An 18,137-nucleotide genomic window follows, 5' to 3' on the forward strand; every position below is an offset into this window, starting at 1 on the left:
GGAACCCCGCCCGGCTGTAGTCTGGCCCAGTGGTGGTTCCCAACAGAATCCCCAGTTCAGTAAACTGAGGCACGGATAGAGAAGCTCCTGCTTAACATCTGAGATGGATGAGGAAGGCCCTCGCCCATGGATGTGCTTGAGGATGCTCATGTGGGGGCCTGGGCCCGTGCTCAGGGCGGTTCTGAAAGAGCAGGGGCTGGGCCTGTGCAGCCAGGCGGTTTGGTTTGTAAGCATCTGTAGCAGCAAAGGGAGTGGAAAGAGTCTCAAAAAAAAAAAAAAATGACCTTCAGAAAATGAAAGTGTTCTCTTTCATTTTCATGATTTCATCTCAACAGGTAGCAGCCGCCGTGGGAGGTTCGTCCCGCCTTGCTGTGCCAAGCGTGTCGGTCTCTGACGCCTGCCCTCGGCAGCGTTGCTAGACAGGGCCCAGGATGGGGCTTGCACGTTTCTGCTTCCCAGGGGTGGGACACAGTGTCCCACGGAGCAACCCCGGGGCACGGCTGGGGATCTGAGCTGCACTGAATCTTGGGTGGGACTTACTTCCACAGCGGGAAAGTGGAGTTTGGACAAGCTTCCGGGGACCTGTCCCTTCTCCCCTGCTGGGAAGATAAGTGATTATGACACCTTCCCTTACCTTTGAGGGGTTGTTAACCCTTTGTAACATTTTACATAAATAATATGAGTTATAATTAAGGCCTTTGCCCTCAGATCTGTATGATGGGCCCCTGGATCCAGGAGCGGGTGATACACTCTGAAAGGGAGGGAGAGATGAGGCACACAGAACCAAGGAGGGGTGCATCCATCAGGGTCTAAACAGGAGAGACACCACACAGAGACCTCAACAGGGCAGGTGTCATGTAAAGCATTATTAATGGGGTGCCTGGGAGACTCAGGGGTTGAGCGTCTGCCTTCGGCCCAGGGCATGATCCTGGGGTCCTGAGATTGAGTCCCGCATCAGGCTCCCTGCGTGGAGCCTGCTTCTCCCTCTGCCTGTGTCTCTGCCCCCCTCTCTCTGTGTCTCTCATGAATAAATAAAATCTTTAAAAAGAAAAGCATTATTAACAACAACAGAGGATTAGGGTAGGGAGAGAAGGGCCGGCAAGCAGTAAAGAGAGCCCTAAGGAAGACAGGATTGGCGGATGTAAGAGCAACCATCCCCCCAGCACCTCGCAGCAGAGGGCGGCTGGCCCGGGCTTCCTGGACGCCAGAGATGTTGCTATGGTGACTCAGTCTCAGGACTTAACCAGAACTCTTTTCCTCTGGGGCAGTTCTGGAGGAAATGTCTCATTACAGGCAGCCCAGTTTTTATACCAAAAAACTCACCAAGTTTCTGCGACAAAACCACGTAGGGTGCTGGGGGAGGCCGCTGGCTGCTGCTGGTTGCCCTGGCCCTAGGGAACCCCGTAACTGGCACACCCAAACTAGGAAGCCACACCCCTCTGGCCTCCTCCATTGACAGAACTACACATCATGCCAACTGACACAGTAAAAATATTTAAGGGGCTCAGACCCATTACAGAAGAGCAAAAAAAAAAAAAAAAAGGGTGAATTTGCAGCCGAGAGACCGTGAGTTGGTAAGCCTGCAGCAGGGTTTCACCGAGTGTCAGGTTCGGAAGGGACTTTCTAAGCCCTACTGCATCCCAATCCTTGCATCCCCATTGAGTGGTTGTAAAGCTTGTGAGACACCCAGGGCAAGGCGCCTACCACCTGGGCTGGTCAGACGGCCCTTCCTCGCCCTGAGCCCCCTTCCAGCTCCAGTTCTGGCTCTGCTTCACCTTATGTCTGTCACCCAACAGAAGACAAGCTCTTCAAGTACAGGAAGCCAGTCTTTCTTTTTTTTTTTTTTTAATTTTTATTTATTTATGATAGTCACACAGAGAGAGAGAGAGAGGCAGAGACATAGGCAGAGGGAGAAGCAGGCTCCATGCACCGGGAGCCCGATGTGGGATTCAATCCCGGGTCTCCAGGATCGCGCCCTGGGCCAAAGGCAGGCGCCAAACCGCTGCGCCACCCAGGGATCCCGAAGCCAGTCTTTCTGCTTTGCTTCTTCCCCAAAGCTTCTGTCTCCTGTAAATGACACATCTTATGACTTCTCTGACAGTTCAGAGCCTTTTCACTCTACCAAGCATGGGGATGAATGCACTGTCACAGATCTGGGTCTCTTTTCAAGACTTGGTCATCTCTCCCCCGAAACCTGTTCCAAATGTGTTCTGATAGTACAGAATGGAGCACTTGTCTTGTTGGCCACAGTGAGTGATCTAAGGAGTGACTTCGGATCTATGTCAGAAATGGGACTTTTCAAAATGGTGGTGGGAAAGAGAAATCTCTTTTCACACTGGATGATGAAGCTAAGATCTAATGAGTCCAGAAAGCTGCCTCCATCCAGCCCTGACTCCAGCCAAAGAGAATGCCTCCAAGTTGAGAGGGACTCAGAGATGGCAGACACAGAGAAAGCACCTGGTGCTACTGGGGTCCCTGGTGACCACCATCCCTGAGGCCAGCCCCAGTGCCTCTTTGCCTTGGCTTGGTTATAGGAGTCAACTAGTTCAAGTTGGGTTTCTGGCAACCACCAACAAAGAGTACCAACTCCACATTTCCTGACACTAAAAAAGAAAAAAAGAAAAAAAAAAGGCAGCCCAGTTGGCTCAGTGGTTTAGTGCCGCCTTCAGCCCAGGGCGTGATCCTGGAGACCCGAGATCAAGTCCCACGTCGGGGTCCCTGCATGGAGCCTGCTTCTCCCTCTGCCTGTGCCTGTGCCTCTCTCTCTCTCTCTCTCTCTCTCTCTCTGTGTGTGTGTGTGTGTGTCTCTCATGAATAAATAAATAAAATCTTAAAAAAAAAGAAAAAAAGGCAAGGGTGTCATTGTCTCATTTCTTTGATACAGGGTTTCTGTAGAAGCTAAATAATTTTATTTTATTTTATTTATTTTTTTAATTTTTATTTATTTATGATAGTCACACACACAGAGAGAGAGAGAGAGAGAGAGAGAGAGAGGCAGAGACACAGGCAGAGGGAGAAGCAGAGGGAGAAGCAGGCTCCATGCACCAGGAGCCTGACGTGGGATTCGATCCCAGGTCTCCAGGATCGTGCCCTGGCCAAAGGCAGGCACTAAACTGCTGCACCACCCAGGGATCCCAAGCTAATATAATTTTAAATAGTAACTCTGAGAATTTGTTGTTAATAATGATTTTTTAGAAAAAGTGTATAAGAAAATAAGATCTTGTTCCTCCTCATCTCTTCCGTTTTCTTCCTGAGTAATTCAATCCTAAAGCAATTAAGTCCTTCCCACAGTGGGAAGCCGTGGAGACTCAGGATGGGATGAGCAGGGCATTCTCACAGGTCAGTCCTGTAGTGAGTGTTGAGGTCCAGAAAGAGTGAGGAGGATGTCCACATAAGGGGAAGGGGGATGACAAGGCCTCCCAAAGATGTCCACATCTTTTGTTCCTTCAAGCCTATGAATGTTACCTCTATGGCAAGATGTGATTGAGCTAAGGATCTTTTTTTTTTAAAGATTTATTTATTTATTTATTATTTATGATAGACAGAGAGAGAGAGAGAAGCATAGACAGAGGAGGAGGGAGAAGCAGGCTCCTTTCTGGGAGCCCGACATGGGACTCGATCTCCAGACTCTAGGATCACACCCTGGGCCAAAGGCAGGTGCCCGACATGGGACTCGATCTCCGGACTCTAGGATCACACCCTGGGCCAAAGGCAGGTGCCAAACTGCTGAGCCACCCAGGGATCTCCCTGAGCTAAGGATCTTAAAATAGGGAGATTATCTGGATTATCCAGGTAGGTCCAATATCATCACGGGGTCCTTATATAAGGGAGACAGGAGATGAGAGTCAGGAGTAGGAGTAGATGGGAGGACAGAACACAAGGTTGGAACAACATGGGAAAGGGGCCAAATTAAGGCCTGTGAGTGGCCTCTAGAGGCTGGAAAAAGCAGCCTTTTCACGTGTTGCACTTACTTGCACTTACTTGTCTCCCCTGAAGCCTTCAAAAGGGAAGAATCCCCACTGGAACAATGCTTTCAGGCTGGTGATGTCCAAAAATGTAAGAAAACGTGATTTGTTACAGCAGCAACAGGGGGAATGATCAAATAAATTACCATAATAAGGGCAATGGAAGCCAGGATTGTCCCTGAGGAGAAGGGAGTTGCAGTGCACATTAGCTGTAAGCACGTTTTGCACCCAGTTCTTGGCTTCTAAATACCACTACTAAGGCTCCTTGGAAGGCTGGTTCCCAGCTGGGTTAGAGAAAGTGCAGGTTGAGCCTGGATCATCTTCTTGTGCCAGTAAACAATGGAAGTTTCAAAAAATGATGGAGGTATAGTAAAAGGACACAGATGCAGCTCCCAGTAGCTAAGTCAGGGAAAATCTGAGCTGCAAAATAAACACTGAGAGTAATGGAGTATAACTCACTGAGACAGGAAACCACAAGCTTGTACAAATATGAGTAAATAAATGAATGAATAAATGGAAAGTTTGAGGAAGAATGAAGTGTTTGCATAGATTCAAATGATCTACCCTCAAAATTACATAGGAGAAAAGAGTAACTCTAGTGGAAAAGCCTGACAGTTCTGAATCAAGAGATCGGAGTGAACACCATCAGTAATGGAACAAATTGACACTGTTCACTGTTTGGGTGAACACACCCTCACTTCTGTGAAGCTCTCACCAAAAACATATAACCTGAACCTAATCAAAAGGAACCATCAGAGAAACTCAGATGGAAGGACAATCTATAAAATAATCAGCCTGTTATTTTCAGACAGTTCCAGGTTATAATTATCAAGGAAAGTCTAAGAAAGTGTGCTGGACTGATTGAAATGGAAGAGACATAGCAGCTCAAAGCAACACGATTCAGAGGATCCTTTCTCTGCAAAAGGGATTATTGGGATAATTGGCAAAACTGGAATGGGACTTGGAGGTGGGAATGCATCAGTGTTAACTTCCTGATTTTGATGGTTGCATTTGGATAAAGAAAGAGGATATCCCTGTTTGTGAGACATGCACACTTAAGTATTTAGGGGGTGATGGGGCACCGTGTCAACAACTTAGGCTCAACTGGTTCATGGAGAAAGAGTTTTTGCCCCTCACTTGAATAGTTTCTGCAAGTTTTCAAGTATTTAAAAATAAAAATAGGGACGCATGGGTGGTTCAGTTGGTTAAGTGTCTGACTTTTGATTTCGGCTCAGGTCATGATTTCAGGGTCGTGAGATTGAGGCCCACGTGGGACTCCGTGCTCAGTGGGGAGTCTGCTTGAGATTGTCTCTCCTTCTCCCTCTGCCCCTCCCCCCATTCTCTCTCTCTTTCTCTCAAGTAAATAAATACTTGAAATACACGAAAAAAATAAAAACAGGAAGGAAGGAAAGAAAGAAAGAAGATAGGAACAATAGTCTCTTTTGCTAATTTGACACCACATGGTGTTTTAAGGTTTTTAGGGGTATTTTCAAACATAAGTGGAAATGAAAACATGTGACTTTATTAGCATATATGAAATTTGTAATCTCAAAACTCGAATCAGCTAAAATAATTTTTATTAGCTATATTCAGATATTTCTTTATCTTCAGGTTAGATATTTTTGGGCTGAATCATTTTTAGGCTTTGAAGCTAAAAATCTATATATTGAAGTTGAGGAGTGTGAAATCACAGTACTTTAGAATGTTGCCAAAGTTTCAGAAAAATGAGACTTAGTTTTGACCTGAGATGCTTGGTATCTCATTAGGCCCTCCATACTTTGATATACTCTCATGGCAGAAGTTTCCTGTACTCACTCAGAGATCAGAAAACATTCTTCTCTGTGTCAAACTTCACAACGAAGTGGAGAGAAAGCAATGCTTCACTCAGAACTTTCAATTCAATTTTTTCCCCTTTTCTTAAAATTTAAAAGCTAAAATGAAAAATTTCAAACAGAGAACAGCAAGTAATATAAAGTATACCCATGTTCTCAACCAATAAGAGCTAACAAATGTGAATATTTTGCCTAAAGAAATAAAAAATACTGTAGAGACTGTAGGTACTCCTATGTATCACACCCCATCCCCTTTCTCTCTCCTTCTTCAGAGCAACCACTGTCTTCAAGTTGGTGTGCAGCCTTTCTTACCTCTAGTTAGGCTTTTTGCATAGTCCCATAAATAATATGTACTTTATGTCAGCGCCTTAAAACTTTAAATAAATGGTGTTACTCTATGCTTACATTGTGTAACTTTTTTAAAATTGAGGTAAAATTTAATGAAAAGCACAGCTCTTCAGTGAACAGGTGATATGATAAATATATACACCCAATGTAACCACTGACCCAATCAATAGATAGGACATTGCCATCACCCCATTAAATTCCCTTCCAGTTAATCTCTACCCCTCTAACAACAATTATTTGATTCTACTATGATATAGTAATATAATCATTCTTAACTTTTGCTGATTGCTATGGTGCCTTTGATGAATATCAATAAACTGCACGTGAGTTCATTTTTAGAGTTTCTATTTTGCTCCCTTGCTCTATTTGCCTAGCATGCCAATACCACGCCAGATTGTTTGCCATGGCTTTATAGTTAGTCATGAAATCACAAAGTGAATCGTCCAACATTCTTCCATTTTGGGACAGTTTTAGCTATTTTGAACTCTTTTGAACTTCCATAAAAATGTAGATCAACTTGCTGATTTCTACAAAAGAATCTTCTGGGATTTTGATTAGAATGACATTGACTCGATAGACCAATTTGGGGAAAATTGGCAAATGAAGAGTATTGAATCCCCCTATCCATGAACATGGTATATCTCTCCATTTATTTTACTCTTCTTTCTCTGAGGACTGTGGTGATAGAGGTCTCATGTGTTTTTTGTTAAATTTATCCCTAGATATTTTTTGGATTTTGGTGCTATTATAAAAGAATTTTACAATTTTATTTTCTAATTGTTTGCTGCTGATACATAGAAATGCAATTGGCTTTTGTATGCTGACTTTGTATTCTGAGTCTTATCTAAATTTACCATTTAGTTCTTAAAGTTCTTTTGCAGATTCATCAGGATTTTCCCTGTAAATAATCACATCAACACTAATAAAGGCGATTTTACAACTTTCTAACCCATATGTCTTCATTTTTTTTAATCTTCCTTATTGGCAATGGCTAGACCCACCAGTATAATGCTGAAAGGAAGTGGTGAAAATGAATATCTTCTCCTTCTTCTCACCATTAAGTATGATGTTAGTTTTAAATATTCACAATGCCCTATTTCAAATTCATACATGTCCTTATACCAAAGTGAAGAACTAAATCAAATAAAAATCTACTTTTAGATTGCTGAAGGTTGTTATCACAAATTGATTTTGAAGTTTTCAAATGCTTTATTTTGTGAACTAAGTGAATTATATTGATTTTAAAATGTTAAAACAGTCTTGCATTTCCAGGACGAGCCCCATTTAGTCATGGTATATATTATATTTGATTTGCTATTTTTTTGAAGGATTTTTATCCTTATGTTCATGAGGGATATTGATTTATTATAGTCTTTTCTGCTAATGTTGGGTATTTATGGTCTAGAGTCATTATAAATAATCCTACTATAAACATTCTTGTGTCTTTCATTTGGTGCAATGTATATACCTTGAAGTGACACCTTGCAGTGAAATTGCTAGGTCATAGGTATGTGTATGTTCAACTTTAGTAAATACTGTCAAAATGGTTGTGCCAATTTATGCTTCCACCATTGGCGTATATCCCTTGAACTGTGGGCTGTGAGCTATTTGCTGCTAGTCTTCAGAGAAGTAGGATTTGAAATTGAGAGTGAGAAACCATTTAGAAAAGTTTAAAGAAATGTGATATCCCTGTGATATGCAAAAACATGGTCAGCAACCTTGTGTGACAGGCTGCAGTATAGACATTTCACGTGTTGCACTTACTTGATGACACACAGTGGCAGGAGCTCCTCCCTAGTCATGCTCAGTTGGACAATGTTTTGGTGTGCATTGCATTGGAAATCTAAAAAAAAAAAAAAAAAAAAGAGAGAGAGAGAGAGAGAGAGAGAGAAAAGAAAAAAAAAAAACAACGCTGGTCCTTCACCAAATAGTCTGAGAAGCACTAGTGTGGGAGAATTTGGTGGCTCTACAGCCTTGCTAACATTCACTAATTTTCATCTTAGCCATTCTGGGGGTGTCTAGTTGTAATGGCACCATGTTTTAATTTGTATTCTTCCCATGACTAAGGAAATGGCACACTTTTCATATGTTTAGGGGTCATAACCTTGTGTAAGCACCTGTTCACATTTTTTGCCTATTTCAATGTATATATTTTAGGTCTTTCTAAAACATGTTTTGGGGTCCTTTCCTAACTGCTCTTCTCAACCATTTCTATGAGGCAGAAAGTGAGTGAAATATGGGGGTGGTGGTGGATAAGAACCTGATTCAAAAGTGAGATTCTTTTAAGTTTATTCATTCAGTTGATATTTATGAGCTCCAACTGTGTGCCAAGCACCCTGTTTGATGACAATGGGGGTATAGCAGTGAGCAGAGTAGCAACATTCTTGCCCTCAAGGAATGCTGGTGGGGAGAAGACAAATAATAAACTGGAAACTTTGGGTGGCAATATGTTCTATGAAGTATATAGGATAATGACAGAGTAACTGTCATGGGCCAGAGCAGTAAAGGAAGGTTTTTCTAAAAAAATTATATTTAAGTCAGCATTAGAATTACAAGGAAATAACCATACAGCAATCATTGGGAAGAGCATTCTAGGTAGAGAAAATGTCAAGTACTTGTTCCTGAGGCAGAAACAAGATAATCTGAGTATTAATTAGGGAGTATTCTCTTATTTGGGTCAAAATTGACGTAAGAGGTGCCGTTGATGATTAGCACAGTGGACACTAGTGGCATTGCTCTTGGATCCATTGGACCTCCCTGTGTGTCTGTGTGTCCATTTAATGTGGGTTTACTGCCCAGGCTTGTGAGTGGAATGTATCTTTGAGAGACTGACCTCAGGTTCCCACAGGGTGGGAACAGGAAGATAGAGAGGCTACGTTCTCACCCAGAGGCCCCGATCCAGGGTTTGGAGGGTGTAGGAGTATGAAAGCCGGCACCCTGGCCTGCAGTGGGGGTGAAGTCAGGGTGTCCTGCAGGCTTCGAAGGCTCAGCTGCAGCTGAGACCTGGCCAGAATTGAACCTTTGGTTGTGTTTTTCCTTCCCTTGCTAGTTTCTTCTGGAGAACTTCTCTAATAAATGGGTTGCCCCGAATTCTCATCTGCGGTGCTGCTTTTAGGAAGCCCCACTTAAGACAGCCTGATCTATATTTTGCGATGGCTTTTCTTTTTTTCTCTTTAAGAGTTTGTCCTCCTGTGGCACCAGATGATTGCACGTGCTGTGAAGTCAGACAAACGTGGGTTTGAATCCCGTCCATTCACTAGCTTTGGGCAGGTTATCCACTCTGGGCCGTAGCTTCCTCACTTACAAAAGTGGGACAAAAATAGTGCCACTTTTATGGTCACCGTAGAGGTTAAATGAAAGAGTATAGGCAAAACACTTAGATCAGCAAAGAGCAAACACTCAGATTTAGCTATTATTATGAAACCTGTCTGGACTCTACCAAAGAGTTCATAAAATGTTACAAGCCTTGGGTTATATATCTTTTATTCCTTTAAAAAAAAAAAACAAAAACGAATGCGCTGTGTCACTGGAATTTGCTTTCCTGCTGGGCCTGGGAGGAGAAAGAGAAGTAGCGGCTCTGGGACCTGTGAGGTGTCTCTAATGTGCATTCTTTCATTTAATCCTGAGAAGCACTTGGCAAGAATAGAAGGCTTTATTAGAATTCTTATTTTTTAAAAGATTGTATTTATTTATTTGAGGACAAAGAGAGGATAGGGAGGGGCTGAGGGAGAAGGAGAGAGAATTTTAAGCTGACTTTGCACTGAGCCTGAAGCCCAATGCCAGGCTCCATCCCACCACCCTGAGATCATGACCTAAGCAGAAATCAAGAATCGGAGGTTTCACCAGTTGAGCCACCCAGACACCCCTATTATAATTATTTTAAAGGTGGGAACTTCATATTCAAAAAGGCCAAGCTGCCTAAGGAGGCGTGGTGTCTAAGTTGGAGCCCAAGTCAGGAGGGAGCCCAGGCTGGGGGAGCCTACCTCCTTGGGGGCGGCTTCCGTCTCACTTCTAACTTCTAGGTTCTTCCCTCCCCCCCACCCCCAGAAGGGGCTTTGGGCTGTTGTTCAGGAGGGGATGTCTAGGGCTAGCTGAGATGACTGTCACCAGGTGGGGGCCTCGATGATGCAGCTTCTTCCAGGGGCGTGACTCCAGGCCTCAGTCATGCCTCCTGTGATACTCTTGAGGTGCGAGTGAAGACCCAAGGTTGTGCAAAGTGAGCCTTCTGTCCTCAGGCCGATGGTGCCTTTGGGCACCTCAGCCACGGTTGCAGCCTCCAGAATCCACGCTGACCCCCTTCGGAGTGGGCTCCCTTAGGAGCCCAGACGCAGCCTAGCAGGGCCCTGGCTGGCTCTCCAGGGTGCATGCGCTTCTAAAGGGCAGGGGGGGTCTCAGGCTGCAGGCCCATTGGGCGGCCCCAAACCAGGCAAGAATAGAGGCTTCTATTATAAGGATTTTTTTAAATAATAATAAATTTATTTTTTATTGGTGTGGATTTTATCTGCAGGAAATCAGGTCAGAGGCCGAGAGTCCGCTGGGCCCAGTCCAAACTCCCAGGTGCAGGTTTACAGGGGGAAGGAGGCGCGAGCTTGGCTGAAAATCCCGTTGCCCTGGGTCGCAGCCAGTCCTCAGGGCTAGAGAACCGGGTCCTGAGGCAGCTGGGACAATGCTAGGGACAGCTGCCCGGTCCTGGCTAAGCCTTTCCTGGAGGGGGGGATGGGGGATGGAGTAACCAAACTCATTCCTACCGAGCTCCCGAGCTCCCCGTGCTGTGCAATGCCTCCCTTCCAGAAGCCTCCTTCCCCAAAGCTGGGGGAACTCCACCCACAGAAGCTTCCAAGAGATATTTTAGGGGCTGGGACCCTGGGATCTGGTCCCCTTACAAAGCGGGGCTTCCAGACCCTGGAGGGGGGTACTCTTTTCCGGCCCGGGGCAGGGGCGGGGCTGGGGCGCACGCAGTGAGCTGGGGCGGGGTCCGGGGTGCTCTCAACCCGGCGAGTTTTTTTTTTTTTTCTTCCTTAACAACGACTTTGGGTTTCCCTTCCTCCGGACTCGGGCAGGTTGGGTGCTGGCTCCCGCGCCCCGAGGGTGCCCAAGGAGACGCGCGCTCTCCAGAGGAGGGACCGTCAAGTTCATGGAAACCAGAAAGCGAAGCGCGTGCATCAGGGTCACAGAGGAGACCCCTGCTCGCGGGCCGGGGCGCACGTTTCCATCAGGCTCAGACACAGGGTCACGCACCAGAAGAAACCGGGACGGGAAAGTCATGGAAAAGCCTCTTGCAGTCGGTCCGCCCTAGGTCCTGGGCCGTGCGCACCCGCTGCCCGCAGCGCACGCCCCGCGCGCCCCGAGGTGGGGTTTGGGTGCCCGGGGACCGGGGCGCAGGGCAGGGCAGGGCAGGGCGCGGGGCCCCCTCCCTCCGCGAGCCCCGGGGCAGCAGGTGCGCGCCCCGAGCTCGCCTTTGGTGTCCCGCCGCAGGAGAAAAATGGGAAGCTTTGATCTCAGCAGAGTATTTCTTTTGTTAAGGGCTTTCTCCACACCCGGGCCTTGCAGCCTGCAGGGGAGTTTGACCTCCGCAGTCCTCCAGGCTTGGCATTTGGCTGTCTGCTGTTATTTTTAGCAAGAAGTATAAAAAGAATCTCAAAAAGTTTGAGCTGGGGAGAAAGTGGGCCCATGCGGGTGCCTCCAGGCATATGCGCCCCATCCAAACCCCACTAGAGGCAGAAAACAGCCCAGAGCCCAAACGGTGCACTCAGGTCACCCTAGGGGAGAAAGCTCAGGGAGCACGGTTTTAAAAGTGAAAGTTCACATCCGTTGTTTTATGGGTCGATTTTTTTCTAAATAGGGTGTTCGAGGTGAAAACACATTCTTAGGTTGAATTGCACAGTGGGCAGAACTTTTAGGTACATACTTCTTGATAAGAATGTAGATCTCAGTAATAATAATAATAATAGTAATTATAATAATAATAAAAATAAAAACATTTGCTAAACTCATCTCAAAGAAAAAAAAAGGACCGTATCAAAAGGCATTTATGATACCTCTCAAGTGCACCTAGCACTGGGCAGGCACTTGAGAACACTGCATCATTTAGATTTTCAAGGACTTTGGACCTGAAATCCTTTACAAAAAAAGTATTCAAATAAAATCTTAAGATCCGTTTCCAAAAAATAAAAGAAAATATAATAATAATAATAATAATAATAATAATAATAATAAAAATATGTTTCCAAAGGTGTTCCCCCACCCCCATCGGAGTACATAACATGGTGCCGATCCATCACTCATACCAAAAAAAAAAAAAAAAAAAAAAAAAAAAAAACCACAAAAAAAACAAAAAACAAAAAAAAAAACAAAACAGTTACTTCTGTTTTGGAGGAATTGACAAAGAAAAACCCAGGCCAAATAAATCAACACCGAAGTTCAGAAGGTCAGAGCAATTTGTCTTGGGAACAAAGTCTTCCCTGGAGCTAAGAGGCATTCAAAGGGACTCTGGGTGGTAATGGGATTATTAAAGATATACCTGGGACCAGATAAATATTTGATGATTTTGCAAAGCGCTAGGGTTTCTCTGCAGATTTTCTTCTGCTGACACATGTTCCCCCGTGGGGGCCGGACCTTGGGGCTTCATCAGACCTTTGCTGAGCCAAGGGCGGCTGGGGTTTCCCCCAAGGGCGCTTTGTGAGGGTGCAGAGCTGGGGGGGGGGGGAGGACAGATCGGGGTTTACAGAGAGGTGCGTGGGTGTGTGCGCGCGTGCATGCATGCTTGTGTGTGTGTGTGTATGCACGTGTGCAAGGGGGGAGGGCGGGGAGGGAGGGAGCAGATGCGGGTTACAAAGCTGCCACCTAGAGGCGCCTGCCTGCGGTGTATATAACGCGGGGCGGCCGCCGGGAGCTCAGTGCTGCAAACCGCTCAGCCCCGAGGCGGGGAGCCGAGGCCGCCGCCAGCGCGCAGGGAGCCCCGAGCCCGAGCCCCGCCGCGAGGTAAGGCGACTGCTCCCCGCAGCCCGGCCTGCACCGAGGGGGGGTGCACGGAGGTCAGGGCTTCCAGCCTGGAGCTAAGTGGTCCCCCCCCCCCAACCCCCCCAGCCCGGACTCCTGAGTCGCTGCGCTGGTGGCTGCAGGTCTGCTTCCCCAGAGCACGGCGCTGCGCGCTGCAAAGCGCCTTGCAAAGCCGAGGCCACCGCGCTCTGCTGCGGAAAGCAAGAGGCCGGGTGGCCTTAAGTCACGCGTGGAACCAGCGCTCGTGCAGTCTGTTGGCTTTAGGCACCCAGAGCCGTGCGCCTTTCAGCTCGGGTAAGTGCAGGACTCAGCAGGAATGCGCACCGTCCATCCTGCTGGCCCGGAGCTGGCATCAGGCACGCCTGGCACCACTCACTGCTTGCCTCTTCCACGCGTGGGTCCTTGGGGTGAGGGGAAACAGATGGACTGGCCAGTACAAGTGTCATTGAAGGACGGGCTACGCTTGCTTGAGGGGGCATCCTTAAGGGAAGCCCCCCCTAAAGGGTGCTGTGAATCTTTGTGATTCCAGAATGTATTTGAATCCAGGGCTCTGGGGCGGGAGGGAGCACCAGCTCCTGGGAGCCTGGAAGCTCTAAGGGTGAGTGTTAAAGGCAGCTCCGTCTTGGGTCTTGGATGGCTTCCTGGCTAATCTGATTTGAATATTTATTGTGCTCTCGGAAGGTAAGTGCAACTGGCAGTTAGGGGGGGAAAAAGGCACAGGCACAAGTCTAGGATTTTTGTAATTTAAATATACCCTTCAGGTAAAACCTGACTTTTGTTGGATTTCGTTAGCATGCAGAAAGACTGGAGGGGTGACTGACAGCGAGAACTTTGGAGTGAGGTCAGGGGTGGGTGGTTAGCCAAGACTTGTAACTTCCAGAGAGAATGAGAAGTTGTAAAAGTCAGACTGGCTGGCTCCCTCTGCGGCTCCCTCCTCCTTTTCTGTCTCTCTTCCTCTTTTTCTTTCTTTCTTCTTTCTTTCTTTCTTTCTTTCTTTCTTTCTTTCTTTCTTTCTTTCTTCTTTTCTTTCTTCTTTCTTTCTTTCCTTCTTTTTTCCTTCCTTCCTTCCTTCCTTCCTTCCTTCCTTCCTTCCTTCCTTCCTTCCTTCCTTCCTTCCTTTTCTTTCTTTTTCTTTCTCTCAATTCACTTGCTCACGACGGGATCATTAGGTTTTCCAGAAGTGCAGGAGGGGCCCCTGACATGGTTTACAGCTCTTGGAGGGGTATTTGGTGCGCTGACATCCCCTGAAACTTCATTCTGCAAAGTCTCAATGTGGTAACTTTTTCTTTTCTTTTTAAACGCAGATGCTGCTTTTGTGTCCTTTTATTTATTCCAGCAAAAATGCGGAGATCAAATAGGCTTGCCTAGAAAAGAAAGTGGAGGCTGCTGGGGTCTGTGCTTAACTTTCTATAGATTTTAAATGGATAAACTGCCTGTCCTTCCTCCCATCAGCGCACGAGCTTCCCCAGATGCAAAGCCTTTCTCTAAAGCAAAGTTGCACATGGGAGCTCTAGCTTGGAAACAATTTGCTCTTTTTCCCCCCCACAATCTGTGCAATAAACACTTGAATGTGTGCACAATTGCTGAGCTGGATGCCCCAGCCTCTTGGGGATGGGGGTGGTGGTGGGTAAGGGTGGGGGTGATAGAGCAAAAGAAAATTGAGAAATGCCTGCATTTTGCTGCCTGTCCAATTTTAAAAAGTGGCATGCATTGCAATCATAGTTTGAAAAAAGTTCCAGAGAGTATAGCCAAGGCAACATGCTGGTGCTTAACTGAGTCAGGACTTTGGAGGTGAGTTTTCCCCTTATTAACAGCAAGTCCTGGGAGAATTGAGAAGGTATTATGGTTTCTAATCAGACCCAGAACAGGCAAAGTATAGGCTTTCTGGGTGAAAAAAAAAAAAAATCCAAACAAAAAAACCTACTTAATCAGGAACAGTGGCTTTTTGTGTGCTCATCTAGGCAGAGGGGCTTCTGTTTTCAGGGAGGCGTGAGGGAGCTGGCTGGAGTTACTCAAACCTGAGACCGGCAGACGGTCACTCTAGAAACCCTAAGAGTAAACTGAGGGGGAGAAAAACCTTCAGGATTTCAGGACTTTAGATTTTTTTCGGTGGTTTTGCAGGGCGCAAACGGATTTTGGAACTAAAATGTACAGGGTTTGAACTTAGCTTTACTTTTAGGAAGAAGAACGGTCTTAGAGCACCTTTCTAGTCGAGTTACACGCACGTAGGTAGAGTTTAGAGAGAAACTCAAGGCCAGGTCACGGAAAGTGCTGTTCAAGTCCAGAAAATTGTAGTCCTGGGACACACAGTTTCTATTAAGAGTAAAAACAAACAAGAAAAAAAAAAAAAAAAGAAAGAGAGGGAGGGAGGGAGAGAAGAAAAGGAAAAATAGGAGAATTATCTGAGTCTGTATTTGATGGTTTTCTACAGGGAATATTTGATGTTTGTTTGTTTTTTTAACCGAAGAATCTAGTGATTTAGAATTGGAGAAAAAAGTAGATGCTTTCCTGATGAAAGTGAGGAGGGGAGTAAATATTTTTATTGTGAACATTTTGCTGAGCCACAGGTAGGTTTGGAGCCGACTCTGTTTTGTTCCTAGTGCTTGAAGGGTGGAGGGACTGGGAGTCACCCGGGTGGCTAAGGGACAGCTAGAGGAGCAGTGGGCAGCATGGAGGACCCTGGGTGGGGGTGGGGGGGGCTGTGTCAGCCAGATAGCCAGCATCTTCACATTTTCTGATTGTAACAAATACCTTTGTGGGGCTCTTCCCCGAGTTTTATTAGAAGAGTCCAAGATTGAGTAGCCTTCTCCTGGGAACTCTATTGTGTCTGGCCGAGAGCCTGGCTGACCTCCCACTGCCTCGTCCAGGTCCTGAGCTGGGTGGGAACTGGGGTTCTGGTTACACCCGGCCAACCCAGACGGCAGCCTTTGTGACGTGGATCTTTGGATCTGCCCTTCTGGGCACAGCACTGCTTCCCTGTGGGCAGCTGAGCACAATAGACCAGATCGGGTTTCTGGATGTGGGGTTCCTTTTCTCCCCCAAATATTTAAAAGCGGGCGAGGATGTCCCACCCCATGTGTTAACAGGAAGTAGGTTGAGGACTCCAGGGATAAGTGACCTATATATGACTCAGGGTAGGGAGTTTTTTTCCCCTCTTTTCCTCTCTTTATTATTATTATTATTATTTTTTTGAGTTTTCTAATGATTTAGAGCCATTCCTTGCTTGTGTGAAATAATTCGTAGTCTGCAACTGAATGTGCAGTCAAGACACATTCTGTTTGCTTGGCACTGGAGGACAGACCATTCCCCAGTCTGCTGTCAGCCCTAGCAGATGGCTGCAGGGAGCCTGCCAGGGCTGAAGCTTTTCTGGACTTGCCCATAGATTTAATGCAGCATCTGTAAAAACAAAAACAAAAACAACCCCAAAAAACCAAAAAGCAAACAAATAAAACCCTGACCCCAGTGATGGGCAATTGCCTAATGATTTTTTTAGATGTGGTGTGAGTTCTCGTGACCTGAACTGCATGCCAACTAGACTGGCAAAGAGGCCAGAGCATGGCTGCCACTGGGTGAAGTCTGGAAAAGTTGGGGAAGTGAGGAGGGCCGTTGTTAGCCACAAACCGAGATACGCGGCTCTCTTCTCCTGGCCTGGCCTCAGTGTGCAGGTGTGCAGCGGCGGGAGGCTGAGCAAGGTGATCCAGTTTGAACAACAGTGAACTGCTCCGGGAAATTCCATCCTGGGAGGACACAGGTCCCAAACCACAGAAGGCCAATAAGAAAGGTCACCTGTAGGCAGAGGTCCTAAGGAGCCCCAAGGCCCAGGAGGCCCCTCACTGTGCGACCTGGTACCCAGTCCTGGTCGCCTGGTCCCATGTAATCTTATCTGCACCAGTGGGGACTGGGAGCAAGCACGTTCCTGAGGCCTGTTTGCACCCTGCCGCCAGAGGCCCCCACTGCATGCCTTCTACCAGGTTTGTGTCCCCCTACACCCTCAAGAGCCTTTTTTTTTGCCATAAGCTGCTCCTTTGCTCAAAACCTTTGCGGCTCTGTGTGGGCAGGCCCAGCCTGACTCCCTCACTCCCTGTACCCCTGCCCCTGACTCTTGTCACCTGCTACCTTTCCTTTGTGGGGAGCTTGGCCTCAGCCTCGTCCGGTGACCCTCTCCATGGTCTCTATCATTGATCATCTCACCCCTGCATTCCTCCCTGATGACCCCCATAAACCACGTGAGTGGGAATTCCTCACCCTCCTGCTCCAGGGGCACCCACCACCGCCCTGCTGCCTTCTTGCCCTTCTCAGTTGGCTGGTGAGTCCTTGAGGATGGTGCATGGCGGTTCTGCTCTTTGGCCTCCAGAGCAGTGCTCCCCTCATGGGAGGCTCCACAGACATTTGGGGCATGAAAAGGGTGATCTTTGTCTCAGTTCAATGAGGGGGAGTTTGGAAGAGTCTCTTCTGGACTCCTGTTCCAGTGATGGCCTCAGACCACTGGGCTTGGTGCAGCCTGATGATCACTATTGACTTCTTGACTGTGGACACCCTGAACCCCTGTATTGTGCTGGCTTCATGCAAAGATGAAGACATCGTAGGGGTGCAGGGCTTGGGCAGGAAGAACATGGAGTGTGGTTTTTTTTTTGTTTTGTTTTGTTTTGGTTTTTTTTTTTGCACTCCACTGTCCTTTATTAGCGCCCCGCCGAGCACCATGCTGGCTGGGGGTGCAGGACTCAGGGGACCCAGGGAGGCAGGAGGTCGCAGCCCCCAGACCACTGCGGTGGTCCTGTGCAGCAGGACTCAGGCGCTGGTGTTTTGGGTCTCAGCTGTGGGGGAGCAGTGACACATAATAGAGCTGTGTGGCCTGGGTAGGGGACCAGGGGGAGAAACAGGATGCGTTGATTGGTGTAGGAGCAGCTAAGGGGCTGGTGCAGAATAATCTTCCTGTCTGCGATGGGGATTTGCAAACATGCCGAAGGCAGTTACGGTGCGGGCCAGCCAGAGG

The 18,137-nt window shown here is 47.0% G+C and overlaps 1 long non-coding RNA gene across 1 annotated transcript; it reads right to left on the bottom strand.

Annotated features, from left to right (window-relative positions):
- Positions 1–14,238: 14,238 nt before the first annotated feature.
- LOC119865971 lies at positions 14,239–16,028 on the bottom strand. The gene is made up of 3 exons (XR_005378872.1): positions 15,896–16,028; positions 15,347–15,457; positions 14,239–14,508 (listed from the first exon to the last, which is right to left on the bottom strand). It is a non-coding gene; the product is annotated as an uncharacterized LOC119865971 (long non-coding RNA).
- Between the last annotated feature and the right edge of the window lie 2,109 nt (positions 16,029–18,137).

The sequence above is a fragment of the Canis lupus genome, chromosome 25, assembly GCF_011100685.1.
Source record: "Canis lupus familiaris isolate Mischka breed German Shepherd chromosome 25, alternate assembly UU_Cfam_GSD_1.0, whole genome shotgun sequence".
NCBI lineage: Eukaryota > Metazoa > Chordata > Mammalia > Carnivora > Canidae > Canis > Canis lupus.